This window comes from Mastacembelus armatus, chromosome 20 (genome assembly GCF_900324485.2).
Source record: "Mastacembelus armatus chromosome 20, fMasArm1.2, whole genome shotgun sequence".
Classification (NCBI taxonomy): domain Eukaryota; kingdom Metazoa; phylum Chordata; class Actinopteri; order Synbranchiformes; family Mastacembelidae; genus Mastacembelus; species Mastacembelus armatus.
Window position 1 is genome coordinate 14948323 of NC_046652.1, and position 17780 is coordinate 14966102.

A 17780-nucleotide genomic window follows, 5' to 3' on the forward strand; every position below is an offset into this window, starting at 1 on the left:
CACAGTGAATGGCAGACTATTTCCATAAACATCTTTTAATTCCTATAGGCAAATGTCAATTTCCATACACTCCTCATTTGAGTTTGAGTGAGGCACGTGAAGAAATTGTTATATACCAACAAAATAACAAAGGAGAGAAGTCTTAAAGAGGGTGGTTTTCTGTAGTAAAATTGTCTGTTGAGTGTTCATCTCCAACACTCAGTTCCAACTCAATCACATTAAATCCATGTGCTTCCTCAGTGCTAGCGGAGGCCAGTGAGCTAGTCTTCCTGTCTCACTTGACCCAGACAGTCCTTTAACCAATGATGCACATGATGCGGTCCTCAGCGGGGGCTGCCCTGGCAAGATTCTCTTTCACTCTGAACTCTAAGATGAGGTCACAACCTTGCACTCCAAGGGGGTCACAGCCACAGATGGGGTCTGGCTGCCCACATTCACCACTTTGTTTGATCTGAGTTGTGGCCCCAGTGAGGCAGGACCACATCTGAGTCAGCCTCTTTAAAAACGGGTCTGTGTTTATGTTAACTCACAATGATTGGTTTCACTGAGCATCAAGGATAATTACCAAGGGTTTTCCTATATTGAATGGTAATTACAAAAGACAAATAGACTCCAAGCAACTGACTTCCTGAGTAAAACAGCTCTCTCCCAGTGCAGCTGTGGGTGTTGATGTCAAGTCGGCATGTTTATTCGTAAAGCAATCCACTGAAAGCACTAAACTAAATGACCAAAAGATAGAAGCGAGGCAATATTATTTATTTATTTAATATTCACAATATTATATGACCAGCTTTCTTCATTTTTACTGAACACAAATTGCTCACAACTTTAGAGAGGGTAATAAATTAAAAACTTTTGACACTAAGTGTACACTGTCTACACTATAATATTTCCAGTGAATATACTCTAGCATGGCTGATTTCAATTTTTTTTTTTTACTGACCTTCTGATTAATATTATAATGACCTTTGACAATCTGCCTTTTTCAAGGCCTGCTCAATTGCAAGGTATACGGTCAGATATGGAGACAGCACATCATCACTGTAATTGACTTTTGTCCAGGTCTTGACTGAAGGTCATGCAGACAAACCAGACAGATGAGTAATTAAAATCTCTTCTGCTCTTTAAGACACTCATTGAAGTCTACCCTTCATTTGGAACATTATTAGTCATGCTACAGCTGACTTGAGTTTTATATCATGAAACTTCCTGGCACACATTTACATTTACATACAATGTATAATCATTAGCAACATCCTAAGTAATCGAAGCTGGCACTTGGAAAATGGTTACCTGACACTGAGAAGTGGAGGATGGAGGGCAGTGTTAGTGAGATGCCAAGCTTGTCATGTTCTTTAGTTCATCAGTCATAATCTGTCAAGATGTGATGAATAAAATGTTAAAATGTTGATCTCAACTTGGACTGTAGTAGTCTTTTTTAAAGAGTGCACTGCAGAATAATCTGCACTAATTCATATCAGTGTTGAAGCAGTGGAAAGTCCACATCCATCAAAATTAGTTTACGCTGATCATTTTAAACAGCTTCACTGGTGCCATTTTAACACTATGAGGATAAACAAATCACCTAAAATAAAAGTCAGTTGTTTGCACTAGAAAATGTCAGCTGAAATAATAATGAGGAAAATTAGGAAAAATTTGCAAAATCATAGTATAAAATATTAATAACATAAATGAAAAGGTGCAAAAATTAATGAATTAAAATAACTCTATAAAACCAAAAGGTTTATCTGCTTTAATTGTTAGTGTTTTATGGTTTTCTTATGTTATTTTCCATTTCATACATATTCTATATGATATGTATGACAGTTATAAAACAAATTTTTACATGTTCCTATTCATGTATAACCAAGTAAAAGTAATACACATTTTACAATATACTGCAACTGCTCTTCACTGAATTTCCAATATGAGTAACAAATGGATAATAATAATATGAGATGAATCCATTATCATTCCACTAGTTTTGAGAACTTTTAGAACATTTAGAAGGGTTTTGAAATGATACAGATGTCATTACTCTCTCTATGCAAACAATCCAGCAACTCTCATTGTGACTAATTGATGAGCTTTTCTATTGTCTTGTTCAGCCCATGAATGTTAATGTGCAGGCATTTATGAAGAAAAACAATATGCACACAAATCCATGCTCAAATGTTGGGTGAAATACCCATACAGAGCCATTAACAGACACAAAAAGGAACATGTTCAGATATACACCCATAACCAGCTGCTGTGTCCTTGTGTTCTCATTTACAGTGTTAGCTGTCAACATGGTTCTGCAACAGCACCACCAAGACAAACTTTTACCTTTATTGTACATGTCAAACAATGCAATTGTGGTCCTGATTTCGAAACAACACACCCATAACTAGGAAAGAGACAATGAAACACACCTGCGTGTTCGGACAATCAGACAGACAGCTCTGGTCTGGCAGGGTGTAGTGAGTGAAGGGGGAATGGACACATCACTGCAGCCTGCAGTGCTGATGGAGCCTGGCCTATCCATGGCCTTGCCAATCTGTCATCCACTGTATGTCCTGCAGGGCACACACACACATTCACACAAATATGGGCGCGCATGTCCAGACACAGCCTGCTAGCCACTCCATGAATCAGTCATCTCTTGCTCTTCCACGACCTCCGCTCACTGCCATTCATTGACTGACAACAGCAGCAGGCCATCCTGCCACACTTCGCTTCCCCTCCTCTCCACAGGAACCTGTTTGGAATAGTCACTCTTTGATTCCTCTGTGACCCAGAGGCGCAATTCAGGCTTCAGGTCCACTTCCCTGCCTGGCAGTGTCACCACCAGCTTTGACTGGTCAGTGGGCAGACTTTTTTCTGTGTTTTGTCACTTGGTTTACTTGGACACGTGAGGACAATGCCATTTAAACTCAGGTGGAGTGAAATAATTGCTGAATGCAGGCTGGAGATTATAGTTTATGGGCATGTCAAGGCAGATAGTCCACCTGCAGTTCATCATATGCAGACAGCAGAAAGAAAAAAACTCATGTTCACTACCTCTCTGTGTCTTTCTACCTTGTAATGATATCAGAGTGGATAAGCAAAGAATTCAGTTATGATTAGTGACAACAATGCTTCAGGGAGTCAAATTATTTGCCAGATAACCCACCAGCAGCAACCACCATATCTCTAACCTTGCAGGGTGACGTTAATCAAAACTTTGAGTAATTAACAGGCTGCGTGTGAGTCCAGACCCTGGTCAGCTTATAATTGGGTAGTGCCAGCCTAAATGAGCCAATTGCAAGAATGAACCAAAGTAAATTTCAACAGAGGTTGACAGTAAAAGAAAACAAATTGCTCTGCGCCAGTACTTACAGTATTGATAGCTTGTCAGATTAAATACATCACATTATACTGCACTGTACATTTGCAGCATTTTAATAATCTGATCTAGAGCAACATATAAACAAACAGGATGTTGAAAGATAAGATTCATATAGACAGAGTGATTTAAAGTACAGTATTTCCTCAGCCTATATCAGAATGGCTGATGATTGATGTCTGATGTATGTGCAAAGATGTAAATTGGTAAATTTGTCATTTTTCATTCTTTTTAAAGTTGAAATTGGAGGATCAGAGTTGAAATGGGCAGTTGTGCAAGGGTAACACTTACTATACTTCCTGTATTATGTTGTCTGACAGACTTGTTTTGCCAGAAAATCAGAAACAGAGGCAAGCAGCATCCAAACCTTATCTGATGAATAAAACATTTCCAAAAACAATCAAACATTCTTTGACATATATAGTCAGTTCACACGCCTGGTTCTCTGATCGCTGTCATCTAGAAATGCGAGTCCTGTCTTTGTTGAGAGTGTCAGAGAGGAAGTGAGGGAGAAGTATTGTGGAAAGAAGCTCCAGGTCCATTATCTGTTCTCTCACACTTAAACAATGTGGTTCCCCTGATCCTCCCCACCATGACCTATGGACTTTCTCCCATGGTTCAGCAGCAGGGAGGTCTGATAATTGGTTAGACTGCTGCACAGTCAGAGAAACACAGTTCTTTTCTTACCTCATTAGAGACACCCATACAGCTGCATTGAAATTTCAATAAGCTTTTGATTCAAGCCGCTTTGACATTTGCAGATATTCTATTGACTGAATACTTTCTATTTTACACCCAGGGACATGGACTGTATTTATATTTGATTTCTCTGGCTCATATGGCAACAAGCTGAAACACACATCTGAACGGAAGGATCGAGCATGTTGATAATGTTTTGTTCATATAACCCCAAACATACACATGAAAGTAGTTGCTGTAGACTTGGATCTGAAAATTATGTACGTTGGGTGCATAGAAAGATGTTGGTTTGGACAGTTTGTGCTAACTGTATTGGACTACACTCTTTTATTAACCTACGCCTTGTTTGTGCCAGCCAGTCTTGATCGAAATCATTGTAAATAGGTGCATAAGGCATTGTACTATCTACATTTTCTTTGCAGTTTATCAGTTTTTTGTACTCTAATACAGGAAGTCATTAGGCTTGTTGCACAGGGTCATCCCATATTGTAATTAAATGCTGTGTTTGTTTTAAAGCTGAAGAAATCTGTGTCCTCCTCTTACAAGGAATGCAGACCTGCATTATCAGTATATTCAGTTCAATTCAATTCCATTTTATTTGTATAGCACCAAATCACAATACAATCATCTCAAGGCACTTTACAAAAACTAAAAACCCAACAATTCCCTTATGAACAAGCACTTGGTGACAGTGGAGAGGAAAAACTCCCTTTAATTGAACAAAAAACCTCCAGCAGAACCAGGCTCAGTTTGGGCGGCCATCTGCCTCGACCATGACCATAAGAAGGATAGTATATTATAATTTAAGTTTGTCAAAAACACCTCCAAAACTGACCACCTTAACATGGTGGAGAGGTCTATGTGCTCCAATGATGCTGGGAGTCAGGTTATCGAGGAGCAACACCTCCAAATATGGAGGAAAACTGGTCTCAGGGAGGGGCCGGACGAAGACCAAGGTGTACCAACTGGATATAATGGGGTTCACATTCACGCAAAGTGCTGGATCTGGAACCCAACTCCTGCATTAAGGCTGGCTCAGTAGCAGAGTTGTACATGGTGAGGGGCAGTGGGTGGGTGTAGGGATGCTGACATGCTTTGGGCTGAATGATGCTGTGTTGGAGATTTCCCCAGAGAATGAGAGGGTCGCCTTCATGCAACTGCAAGCTGCTCAGAGGAAGGCTTTGACTGCTGTCTGCACTTACATCTGTGCTCATAAATTTACATTTATGAGCACAGTTACCCTTGGAACAATTTGAGAAATATTGGCCATTTTTAAAAGATATAAGTGATCATGAATAAAACTTAATAAAGTGGTGTTATAGTATCTTTAGCAATTGTGATTTTAAAAAGAGACACATATCTTCTGAATGTTCAGTTTATTTTCCAAAAAATGGCCAAAATTTCTCAAATTGTGCCAGAGTTATGTAAATTCATGAGCACAATTGTATGCATCAAACACCACTTCAGACTATCCAGCCTTCTTTGAAACTGGCTGGGATCCTGAAAATGGCACCTCATGTTGATTCCACAGTTCTTTTGAGGAACTTCACACTCATGCAACAGGGGGAGGAGAACTGCTGACTCTGAATGGGGGTTGTTACAGTGAATTGGTACTTTAATTGTGCTTTCGAATCTAGGCCTCCTATTTTAATCAGTTCAGCCACGAGTTGCCTCACATATCACTTATGCTTTATGCATGTAAGCATGACCTGGAGTGTATTTTTATACTTGACCTATTTTTCAAGGTTATATGCATAAAGACTCCACAGAAATCCACCAAAATAATAAAAGGCCATTACTTCCAAACATTAACCACAGCAGAGAAATAAATCACGTACAGATGAAACACAAATCCTACTGAACATGCAACTCTTTTTAATTGTTCTTTTTTTCTGTTTTACCATGGGCTTCATGATCCAATTCTGCACATGACAGAAGAGTGTAAAATGTTGTTTTTTGCCTTTTCCATGGTGATCTTGCCAGCTCTTCTCCTTGTTCTTTGTACACAAACCACTTCCAATGCATGACTGAACACACACCAAGTATAGACACAAGGCACTGTTCATGAGTGATGCTTTGCTCTGCACACACTGCACTTGTAGTGTAGACAAAGGGTTAGACCATAACAATTAGGATAACATACTGATTTCTTGTGGGAGGGCCTGGCTCTCTGGGGCCCACCCCTGAGGCCAAATCTGGCTGGAAAACAGTGATGTTAGCAATATTAAAATTTAAATTTGATTACATAACAGCACTGTTTTTCATTTATACTATATAGTGTACTGTTGGCAAAGTTTGATCCAACCCCACCCACACAGTCCCAAAAAAAAAAGCAAAGCAGAAGCAAATCAACTTAAATTTTGAGTATTAACCTCTAAGTAAATACTAAATGATGTTTCGGTGCTAACTTAAAATTTAAATTGAACTTTTTTTTTACTTAATTAAAGTAAAAAACTGGTCATTGTACAGGAGAAAAACACTGGTCAGTTTTATGATATTGTATTCCTAAAATGTTCATATTAATATTACATGCAAGTAGCCAACAACTTATTGTTATAACTGGTCAGTGTGAGTTAATGTAAAGTATTAATCTCAATTCATTTTTGTCAGAGAAATATAGAGGAGCACATTGAAGTTAAAATCGCTGAAGTGTAATGGCAAATGTCAAAAAATAGTAAAGTACTTAAATGTAAATGTGTTTACTTTGTTGTTACAAGTCTGCTGTGCCATTGCAAAAACTACAGTAACTGCACTATACCCTGTGAAAACAGTTTAACATTTAATCAGTATGCTCTGCCTGAAAGGACTTCAGTTTAGTCATGTGTCATCTTTCTCATACAGTATTTTACCTGTGAAATGTCTATTCATCACATGCTATATGTAAATCTATACTTCACATGTAATAGTCACGTGAAATCTTTCACGTCACATCATGTTGCTGCTGCACAGTAACATGATGGGAAATTGAAGTTTTTTACAGTAGATGGGATGACTAGTATTTCACCTTTCAATTCCAAATGAAATATTATGTTATTAGACCCAATGACTCTGGAAACAACTGAAACTTACGCATGAAATTATATGGTAAGAATGTAAATGTGGTTCACAAAAAGAAATCACTTTTCTTTGAAGGGTAAAATGTCTGTAATGAGATATATTGAATAGAGTTTGGTAATTTTGTAAGAAACCACAGATAATAAGCAGTTCTTGATGTACATTTAGGGAGTTTTATCATGTACTGGCCTAGCTGTTATTTCTATCCAAACAGCACCTGTCCATTTTACACCAAGGACCTGATTCAGCACTGCCTCCCGTCTGCTTTTTGACTAGATCTGCATTATTTTGCAAGTCTCCACAGTGATTAAAGTTAGATTCTTAACCAAATGTATGCCCTGTGAAAATCTGCCAAGTGGATTGATGATGTTAAAGTAAATATAAGATGATAAGATAAAAGATAAGATCAGATCAGATAAGATAGGACACGATACGATAAGATAAGATAAGATCGGATACGATAGGACACGATAAGATAAGATCAGATAAGATAGGACATGATAAGATAAGATAAGATCAGATAAGATAGGACATGATAAGATAAGATAAGATCGGATAAGATAGGACACGATAAGATAAGATAAGATAAGATCAGATATGATAGGACACGATAAGATAAGATAAGATAAGATAAGCCAAAACAAGACAAGATAAGATAAGATTAACCTTTATTTGTCCACAGTATTACAGCAAAGAAATAGCAGCTTTACTTTATTATTGGTATTTATTATTTATTCCAGCTCAATCTATATCATCGTACACACTCTCTCATTATGATTCATGCTCATACACTTATTTTGCCTGTGTGTTGGTGATTATATGGGCAGGATGAGCCCCCAGTATGCCCCTGTTTTTGTCCTGCCATTTGCAAGGCCTTGTGGGATATGACTAATGGAGTGTTGTGCTTAAAGGATTGTGGTGTCTGGTGCAAGTGTTCCTGGGGTCGTGGTGAAGTTAATTACCTGGGATTGAACAGTTACTTTGTCCCTCTCCAGGGATCCAGTCAGCAGACGGTAGAGGAAAGCGATGCGTCTTGAACTGGCTGCATATCCAGGTCACTGTGCAAAAAAAACACCTTGCACCCCCCCCCCCTCCAAACCTGCTTTAAATCTCCTGTGTGTCTCTTTGATCTCTGCATTTGGCTTAAGAGTCAGACACACTTCATCAGAGCCATAGTGCACCAATATCTCCCCAAGAGGAGATAGTGGAAGGCCAGTGGCAACTTCATCTTACATATTGTTTTTATTAATTAATAAAAGGGGGTTTCTAAGCTTTGTCATCACACTGCTATCCCTATTGAGCTTTTCATTCTCACATATAAAATATGCAGTTTATAATCATAATGGCAAAAGATGTACCTCTTGAAATTTTTAGGAATCTTTAAAACAATTATGCCTTGATTTCAGACAGATATAGACAAGAATTGGATTCTTATTTAACCATTTATTTTATCCCCTGAAGAAACAACTGATATTATCGATGTTATCAGCTGTGAGTATCTGGCCAACTAGGCTAACATTAATTACATGAATTACTTTACATAATGTGTTTCTGTGTATGTGACATTCTGCTAGAAAACTGAAGCAAAAACAAACAGGACCCAGACAAGAAATCAGATTTCTTACCACTTGATGCTCCATATATAACATAAAGAATAATAAACAAACAGCATTATCCTTGTGTTGCTGTGGGGCTAGTTAGTCCAAATGAAGTCAAATGTAAGATCATGCACAGCTTTCTGGTTTAGTCCGGTATTAGTACTGGTATTTTAGGGATCCTGACTTTCGATTTTACATACAATTGTCAAATGTCAGTTTATCCATCCATCCGTCCGTCCATCCATCCATCCATTCTATCTATCACTAAGTCTAATTCAGAGTCACAGGTGGAGCTGGAGCCAATCCCAGCCGCCACTGGGTGAGAGGCAGGGCTGACACATACAGACAGATAAACACACATACTCACTTTCATACCTATGGACAATTTATAGTAGAAGTGTTTAAACTACTATCTTGTTTTAAATCCTGTTGGACTGCTCTTTTTTAGTCATGGCCATTGTTTTAGCAGTGTTCTATTAAATAAAGTAAACTTTGTTTGGGGAGTCACCTACATAAAGCATGCCTTCACTGTTCCCCTAGATAACAAAGAAGCATCAGAAAGGCTGACACTGAACATCAGCTCAAAGACCTTCAGCCTTCCCCTTTAAAATGTAAGGACTTAAAGATATAAGCTCCCAGAACGCTCCAATCAAACAGTAACCTACCAAGAAAAGAAAAGCCTGCCTGAAAAAATAAAAATAAATAAAATGGATGAATGCACTGTGAAGAAATAAAAAATGAAATAAAATAAAAATGAAGAAATCCCTACGAGCGTTGGAGCATTTATCAGGGGATATATATCCCCAACTAGTTGGCAAGTGTGCAATGAAGCCTGCCATAGTGTCATGCCGAACTGTGGCTTTTAATAGGAACACGGCTTAAGAGGCCCTTACATCTTTCGTTTCACTTGAAGTTGTCACTCAGTAATCCCTTGGTAAAGTGTAATGCTGCTGGATTAGCGCAACAACCCCAGATTTCCAAATTATCATCTGAAAAACCCACTGAATGATGTTGCTAATAGGAACCAAATTATGCAAAAGAAGAAGGCCATTTTCCCCCTCCTTCTACCCTCTCTCAATTCGTCATGTCACTTTCTCTCTCTGTAACTTTCACAACAGGCAGATTAGAGTGCTGCTGTGTTCATGTCCACTAGCTGCTCGTAACTCAGCAAAGAGAAAAAACTGTCCAGATGAATTTACAGCATCACAGGAGGATTTATTAATAGGGGGCAGTCTCAGTCCATCTGTGGTTGAGCTCAGGCCTAATCCTTCCCTCCGACTGAATGAGACTGTACAAATTCCCCATGATGGCCCACGTCAACAGCTGCTGGAGTGGGTGGGGAAGATGAGAAGCAAGGGGAAAGAAGAGAAAAGCATCCAGTGCTTCCTCCCACTGTCCATACTCCCTGGAGTCATCTTAACCAAAGCCAAAACCCAGGCTGACCGTGTTTGTTGTGATCACTAAGCCCAAAGACTTCCACTTTTAGGATAAAAATGATTTCCACCAGCCCTCCTCCAAACCCACACACCAAGTCTGGCTTATAGCCTTTTTTGGCAAACTTTCACTTCTGCCTTTTATTTGCTCTTCCTCTTTTGCAGTCATACAGTTTTTTTCATGTTCTATCTGTGTTTCTTTCCAAGTTAAAAGATTGAGACGACTTCCCCCCAGAGTGCATTTCTGTGCAACTCAACCATGCTAAACCTCGTGCACATAGGGCTTGTGCTGTTTTTGTCCATACTTTGTCAACTCTATAACAAAATGCTACAAAGGCACAATATAGTGGCCACGCCATGACTATAGCTGCTCCCCCAGCCCACTGAGAGATCAATGCTGATAGAGAAAGAGACAGAGAAAGCAGACATGTTCTTGCCGTTCCACTTCTTTCTTCAAATTCAGCCAGGGGACATAGGAGGAGGGATGATGGTAGCTTCAACTTGCCCTTGCAGCAGGATTGGGCTGCCTGCCATAAGCTCTATGATTTATGATGCCGTCAAAATGTATGCTGTTTTTTCTGTTGCTTTACCAAGGGTCATTGTGTTGTCTTAGATGCCTCTATCTCCCACTGTGCCCCAATGCTTTCTAAAAAAAGAACAACTAATCTTCAGCAGTCGCTGACCATTTAGTTGCTGTACCCAAATATGACATTTAAATGCTAATCCTACATTTTTATTATTCCTTATTATTCTTTGATGCTGTGATAGAATCTATTCTCTGCCTTTGCTGCTGTAAGGAAGCAGTATCTTAGATGCTATATGCCCACATAGTCTTAAGATGTTTTCACCAATTAAAAGAGAAGCCTGCAGAGTTGCATCTACATAGATTGGACTATTAAGCTTTGAATTTCATTCTAAATGGTGAACTGCTGAATTCATACCTCTACATATGCACAAAGCTCTGGTATTCAAACCTTTGCTGAGAAAACTCCCACACACCTTGCAAAATTCTGGACGAAGTAAAATTATCATCATTTAACAGGGCACTTTGTACATTTCCTGCCAAATCTGAAAGAGTGAATGGGACATGACAAACTGTTTAGATGTGGGGCTAATTCGTTTACTCCCCCTCCCCTCCACAGGCTCATGCACACCTACTTCTCTCCAATGGAGTCACAGCACCACCAGTTCATCTACAGCAAGAGGGATTTCTCACCGTCAAAGGGCACGGCTTAGCTTGGTTGATTAGCTACACTCACTGAGCATGCCTGGATGCTTAGGCTTGTCATTAAAGAGGTGGAATGGATTTGGCTCTGCCAAGGGAGTGGTTGGGTAAGGGGTGGATAGTTTTTGCAAATGCAGAGTACACAAGCTGAGGTTGCATGCTAATAAACAAATGGTGTCACGGTGTCATGCAAATATAAATTCCCTTGCCAATTTCACTGCATGTTTGATACAGTTCATTCATGCTACTTTCTTTCACTATTGTTAAGGTGGCTTCAAGTATTGTTTTGACTTCCAATATTTAGTTTCTGTGGAGCATGAGCTTGTCAAATGTGGATCCAAGTTCAAATTTAAATGCTTCACAGCAATTTATTCAATGACATGACTGAACTGGGAGTCCTGGTGTGCTTTAGCTGCAGAGAGGTAGTCTGAACTTTTGAGGAGCAGAGTCATGACATTTTTATGCTATTCTATTAGCTTCTCAATAAACACAACAATGGAAGCCAGATGATTTGCCCTAGTATATAAGTCACCTCAAAAGAAAATTTACTTCTTTGCAATATTTCTTTGTTTGAAATATGAATGTTTGCCAGTAAAGTATTTATGATCTGGGATTAATTAGTCTCTTGGCCCGCTGAGTTGCTGTGAACACTTTAAAATATTTCCATTGACTAATCCAGTGATTAGCATGGGGTGTGGTTGCCATTATGTCAGCAGTGAATTATGTTGATTATTGCACAATGTCAGAAAATCTGTACTGAGTTGGAGGGCCGTAGGTTGAGGGTGGGTGTTGAGGTGTCCAGAATCAGTTATTGTGCAACTTTCCTCTGCACAACACAAATCTTCACTCAGTGGAGAGTAATCACTTCTCTGTGTGGGACCTGTCAAAAAAACGATCATAGTGGTAGTGTTATGTGTCATTTTAGGTGAGGATTTCAACAGAATTCCCTCACAACATCCTTCTGAGCCATAAAAAAAAGCATTTTGGAAAGTGGAAAAGGTCACCTCATTACTGAGAATTACCAGAGGAAGCCATAACCTTGTGTTCAGTATGTACATGTAGAGGCACAACACAAGTACAAAGACCTTATCAGTTTTCCAAATTAGTTAAGAAACAGCAGTTAGTCTGTCTCATTGTTAGCATGCAGGTTCACAGATTAATTGGCTTTGGTGTATGTCCATTCCCATTCAGTAGGTGCCCATGGCAGTAGCCTGTAAACCACTTCATATAAAGAAGCACTGTGTCATACTGCAAATTATACAGTGGCAAGAAAACGAATGTGAACCCTTTGGAATGAACTGGTTTTCTGCATTAATTTGCTATAAATTATGATCTCATTTTCATCTACATCACAACAATGGACACTAATTTCTATCTTCAGACATGAGAAATATGTCTTTATTTAGACATAAACTAATTACTAAAATAAAAGCTAATTGGAGTCAGTAGTTCAGACACCTGGAGTCCCTTTAATGACATTAGTTTGGAGGTGTGGTTTAGACCCACTTTGATTGATAAAAGAACATTCAAACATTTTAAATTTGCTATTCGTAAGAAGCATCAGCCAATATGAACCATGGCTCACAAAACAGAGACCTCTGAAGAGCAGTTGATCTGCATAAGGCTGGAAAGGGATACAGAGTAATCACAGAGTTTAGGCATCCATCAGTTGGCAGACTAATCGTCTATAAATTGAGACAGTTGAGAACTGTGGCTACTCTTCCTAATAGTGGGTGCCCAGCCAAGATATCTGCAAAGGGACAACACAGAAGATCCCATGTGTAACAGCTAAAGGCTTGAAGACATAACTGGAACTGGCAAACATCTCTGTTCATGAGTCAACTTGAAGTTTGCCAAAGAGCACCTTGGCACTCTGCAACACTACTGGGAAAATGTTTTCTGGACTGATGAAACAAAAGTTGACTAGTTATGAACACTCAGCACTGTATGGTGCAAAAAGAACAGCGCTTCCTATAATCAAACCACCATCCCACTGGTGAAGTATGGTAGAGGGAGCATTATGATTTGGGCTTACATCGCTGCCTCAGGGCCTGAACCACTTGCCATCATTGTAAGGAAAATACATTTCCAAGTTTACCAAAATGACCTGCAGGATACTGTTTATTGTGTAATAATCAGCTGAAGCTCAGAAGAAGCTGGATGATACAGCAGGACAGTGACCACATACAGAAGCTGAAGCAGGTTTTTAAAGATAATGGTCAAAAAATCCTACCGAAACTACCGAAAGCGCTTGACTGAAGTCACTGCTACCAAAGGAGGTTCAACCAGCTATTACCTCTAAAGGTTCACTTACTTTTTCCGTCAGCAATAGCAATGTTTAATGGCCATCTGTAATAGACACAAGAAATTCAATTGTTTGTGTGTTATCGTTTTTAACACATCCTCCTCACAAAATGTCCCTTATGCATTCACATGTTTCAAAGGTGGTGTCACATGTTCCACTTAAGAGGAGCACAGACGTTCTTAATATCAGCCCTTTGACTCTTTCAAGCCACTGTTTTTATTTTTACAGTGGCTTGAAATGATGAGATATGTGTTGGGGAGAGAGGAGATTTCATAACTTTTTTTTTTTTTTTATCTGCTTTGATTTATCTTACCTTAATCCACCATCTGCTCTAACTTCTACCTTGTTAATACTTGCAAAAACATCATATTCCTGTCTGACTACCCCATGATTTTCCACACACGAGTGCTTGGACGTACAGGAGTGATATTTATTTTGGCTTGCTGAAAAAAAAGTAACTTGATCAGAAAAGGAAATGTGAATAATATAACCATATCAAAACAATATTAAGGTCAAACCCAAAAGCAATGGAGAAAACAATCTACCATGAAGAGGAAAACTTGTGATCATCAGCTGTTTTTAGTGTGAGTTACTCAAAACAGTGCAGTGATTCAAGAAATGCCCCCAAAGACAAAGACAAAATGCACTGTATATGTACTACAAACAAGCTTGTGACTGGATTGCTTGTGTTATTTCTTTATCTCACTTGCAAAATACCATAGGAAATATGGATAGCATTAGGCAGAGGTCCAGTTTATGTAGAAGATGTAGCATTATTTGTGACATAGTGGATATTTATAGCGTGCCACAGAGTCCACCAAGTCAAAAAATCCAATCAGTTTGCTGTGTTTTTATTTCTCTCAGGAGTTGGGAAACTATGTTGATAAAAACTTATCTTTGTCTTGCAGAACAACAGCGTATCTGATTTTCTTTAAAAAAAAAAAGACTATGATATCTGTGCTACGGGGTTCTTGGGCGCCTGACTCCTCTGTGCTCCTTGTTCAGTTTCCTGTAGCATATTGATCTTTTTCTGGGATTGTTTATAGGATTGCATGTGTCTAAAAGGAGACCTATTGATTTTCTCTTTGGGGTTCTGCCACAGCAGAGCTCTAAGCCTCACCCATAAAATTAACATGTAATAAAATAAGTGAACTGAATCAGCCATAATGAGTGTTAATAATGGCATTTTTTGTGTGTGTAATCTGTGGATTTTTTTTTGTTTAAGTTTTAATTTTGTTTCATGACATATTTGATATAGTGCGTTTACACTGAACTTTTTAAGTGTTTGACACAGCATGGTTGATTGCTTTCTTTTTTCAATAACAGGTTAACACTGCTCATGCTAACTTTCTGGGTGTTTTAATCCAAAACCTCTGTCTGTCACTACAACACTGGAACTCCTAATATAAAATATTAATCTGAATTAATGTCTGTCGTGTCTGAGATTACTACTAAGTACTGTAGTTTCTAATACAACATGAAGCAGAGAAAAAGCTATATTTGTGGTTCCTCTGTTGAAAAAAGACAAACAAGATGAAGTCTGATATTTGTAGTTCCAGTGGTGTTAAAAAAAATCTATTAAAAATAGTATGGCAAGACACCACCATCACACTGGGGGACTTCTTTCATTTCCTTGAATATGGACATTGAATCTTATTCTGACACATTCCTATATACGCTGTCCTCCTGCCGTTAATATTCACTAGGTCACAAATGTGGGTGAGTGAAAATAACCCCTGCCAAATATATGAAATACACTATTTACTCCAGTGTGAATAGTGTTTGCTAAAAAACTGTACTGCACAGTTGTTTACTGACTCCTGTATTTACTGTGCTGCCCCTCTTACCAATACACACAGTGTGTAGAAATAAGCTACATATGTAACTATTAAGCCAAATTGAAAGTGCAATGAGTTCAATGGACTGATCCTGAAGGATGAGCGGGAGTTAGGAGTGTGAGATCAGATGTGTTCACTTTTACCAAGCAGTGTAACCATACCACATTGTGTCTTCCATTTTTATTGTCTTTTTTCTCTCAGACTCTGGGAAGGTGAAACACAGATTAATGCAATATGGACACGTTTAAGCACAGCAGCCAGAAGTACTGGTAACAAATGAGGTTGGATCTTCAGATCCGATACTTTTAGCAATTTCTTTCTCAGACACATTCTGAAGTATCTCAGCTGTCAGGATTAATAGGAGTACAAATTTGTACTGAGGTTGCATGCTACATCCCCTGTCTAACTCCATGCCCTATAAATGTCATTTTTCCGTGAACTAACACATGGTGGATGAGGATGAATATCCAGGCCTCCTATTCAAATATCACACTTTTCCTTTAATAGAAGCTTGCCTTTCACAAAACCAGCATTAAAGATGATTTAGAATAAAATTAAAACATTACTGCCTAATTATTGAATATCACTGCAATGTTATTTGTTAGTGTCCATTTTGCAAATGGAGACTAACACAGCATTTCTGCATTTAATATTAGCAGGAGTTATTTAGGGACAAAATTGGTGTTCACAGACCACTTTTACTGTTGTGATATGTTTACAGAGGCAGGCTGTTAAATAAACTGCAGAAAATACTGAGGCAATGTAAGCTCATTCAGTGGCAATGATGCAGTCAAGGGCAGCGGTCATTCATCTCAGGCTGATCCCCTGATAGAACATGATGCCAAATGCAGACATCCCTTTGGCTTACTGCATTTTGTGCTATAGGCAAGAGTTTGATGTTTGGTTGAGAGGACAGGACAGCAGCAAAGTGGATGTTTGGAGTGCTTCCAGGGATTAAACTCATGAATCTAACAGCAGTCAGTGGTCATCATGAGACAAACACTGCATGGGTGGTAACACATGTACAGTGTGGGGTCTTGGGCTTGGAAAAAAAAAAGGAATTTTTCAAAACATACAACCGTAAACACATGCAGACTTTCAAATTCCTATTGCACCACATCTCTATTACACACGAAATATGTTTTGTGGTTCTGGTCATGTGCTTTAAAAATTATGAGACAGACAATGTGTTGAGAATTTCATTGTTAAGGCCCTTTTTAACTTTTCGGACATATTATTTCCAATACATAGATATTATACATATTATATATGAATGTAAAATCACATAAAGAAACTTTGTGTCATTGTGATCATAACTTAATTTAACTGTGATGTCAAGAGATCACAGTTTGTGTTTGTGTCATACCTTGACCTTACCAAAATCATATGTTTGGACAAACCATGATATCTCTATTTTATGCTGATATTTACATTCTGACTAGACTGCATTCCTCTTGAAGGTTGATACTGGCTTGAAGAGGTTGGGCTCATACATACAAATGTCCATTTACTAACATGAGGTTATTACATATTATGATTAAGTATTGCGATAACATAGAGAAATATCATTTGCAATATTCCATGCAATTCACCAAAATGCATTGTAAAAATATGTTGTAATATGTCTAAGTTAGACCACCTTTTGTCTGTGCATTGAAACCAGAAGTGTTTTGCAGTTTACCCTTTTCTTCACTTTGCTGTTAATGTTAATATCAATGTTAATATCACTTATTATATTGCACATTTACTGGTGATGCACATCACTGTGTTTGTCAGTTGAGTGCACTTACAAAAACACACATTTAGAAATATTCACCATTGTCTGAAAACCATATACTTCATCACTGTAATTATCAGAATATTTTAATTGCACCCCAAATGATATACTGTTTCATAAACAAGCAACAAAAACAAATATAACATATATTATTGCGGTAGAGCTGAGCGAATTAGTAGCTCCAGTCCAATCAGTATTAATTAGACACGTTTACATTTATTGCCCCTTAAAGGTCTACTCAGGACTACTTAGAACCCAAAAGTTTATTTAGCACTTACCAGACAGAAGACTAACAGAGTCCTGCAATGGGTCAATCTCACTTATAGGATTTTAAAGCTTCTGATTGATGGTAAGGCTGATATTTTTTGAAAAAGAAAAAAAAAATGTCTGATGTAACACTACTTTCCAGCAGCAAATTGTTTGATTTAAGGTTTGGACCAACGATTTTTAAGCAGATCTGTATCAGTAACCTATAGCTTTCAGG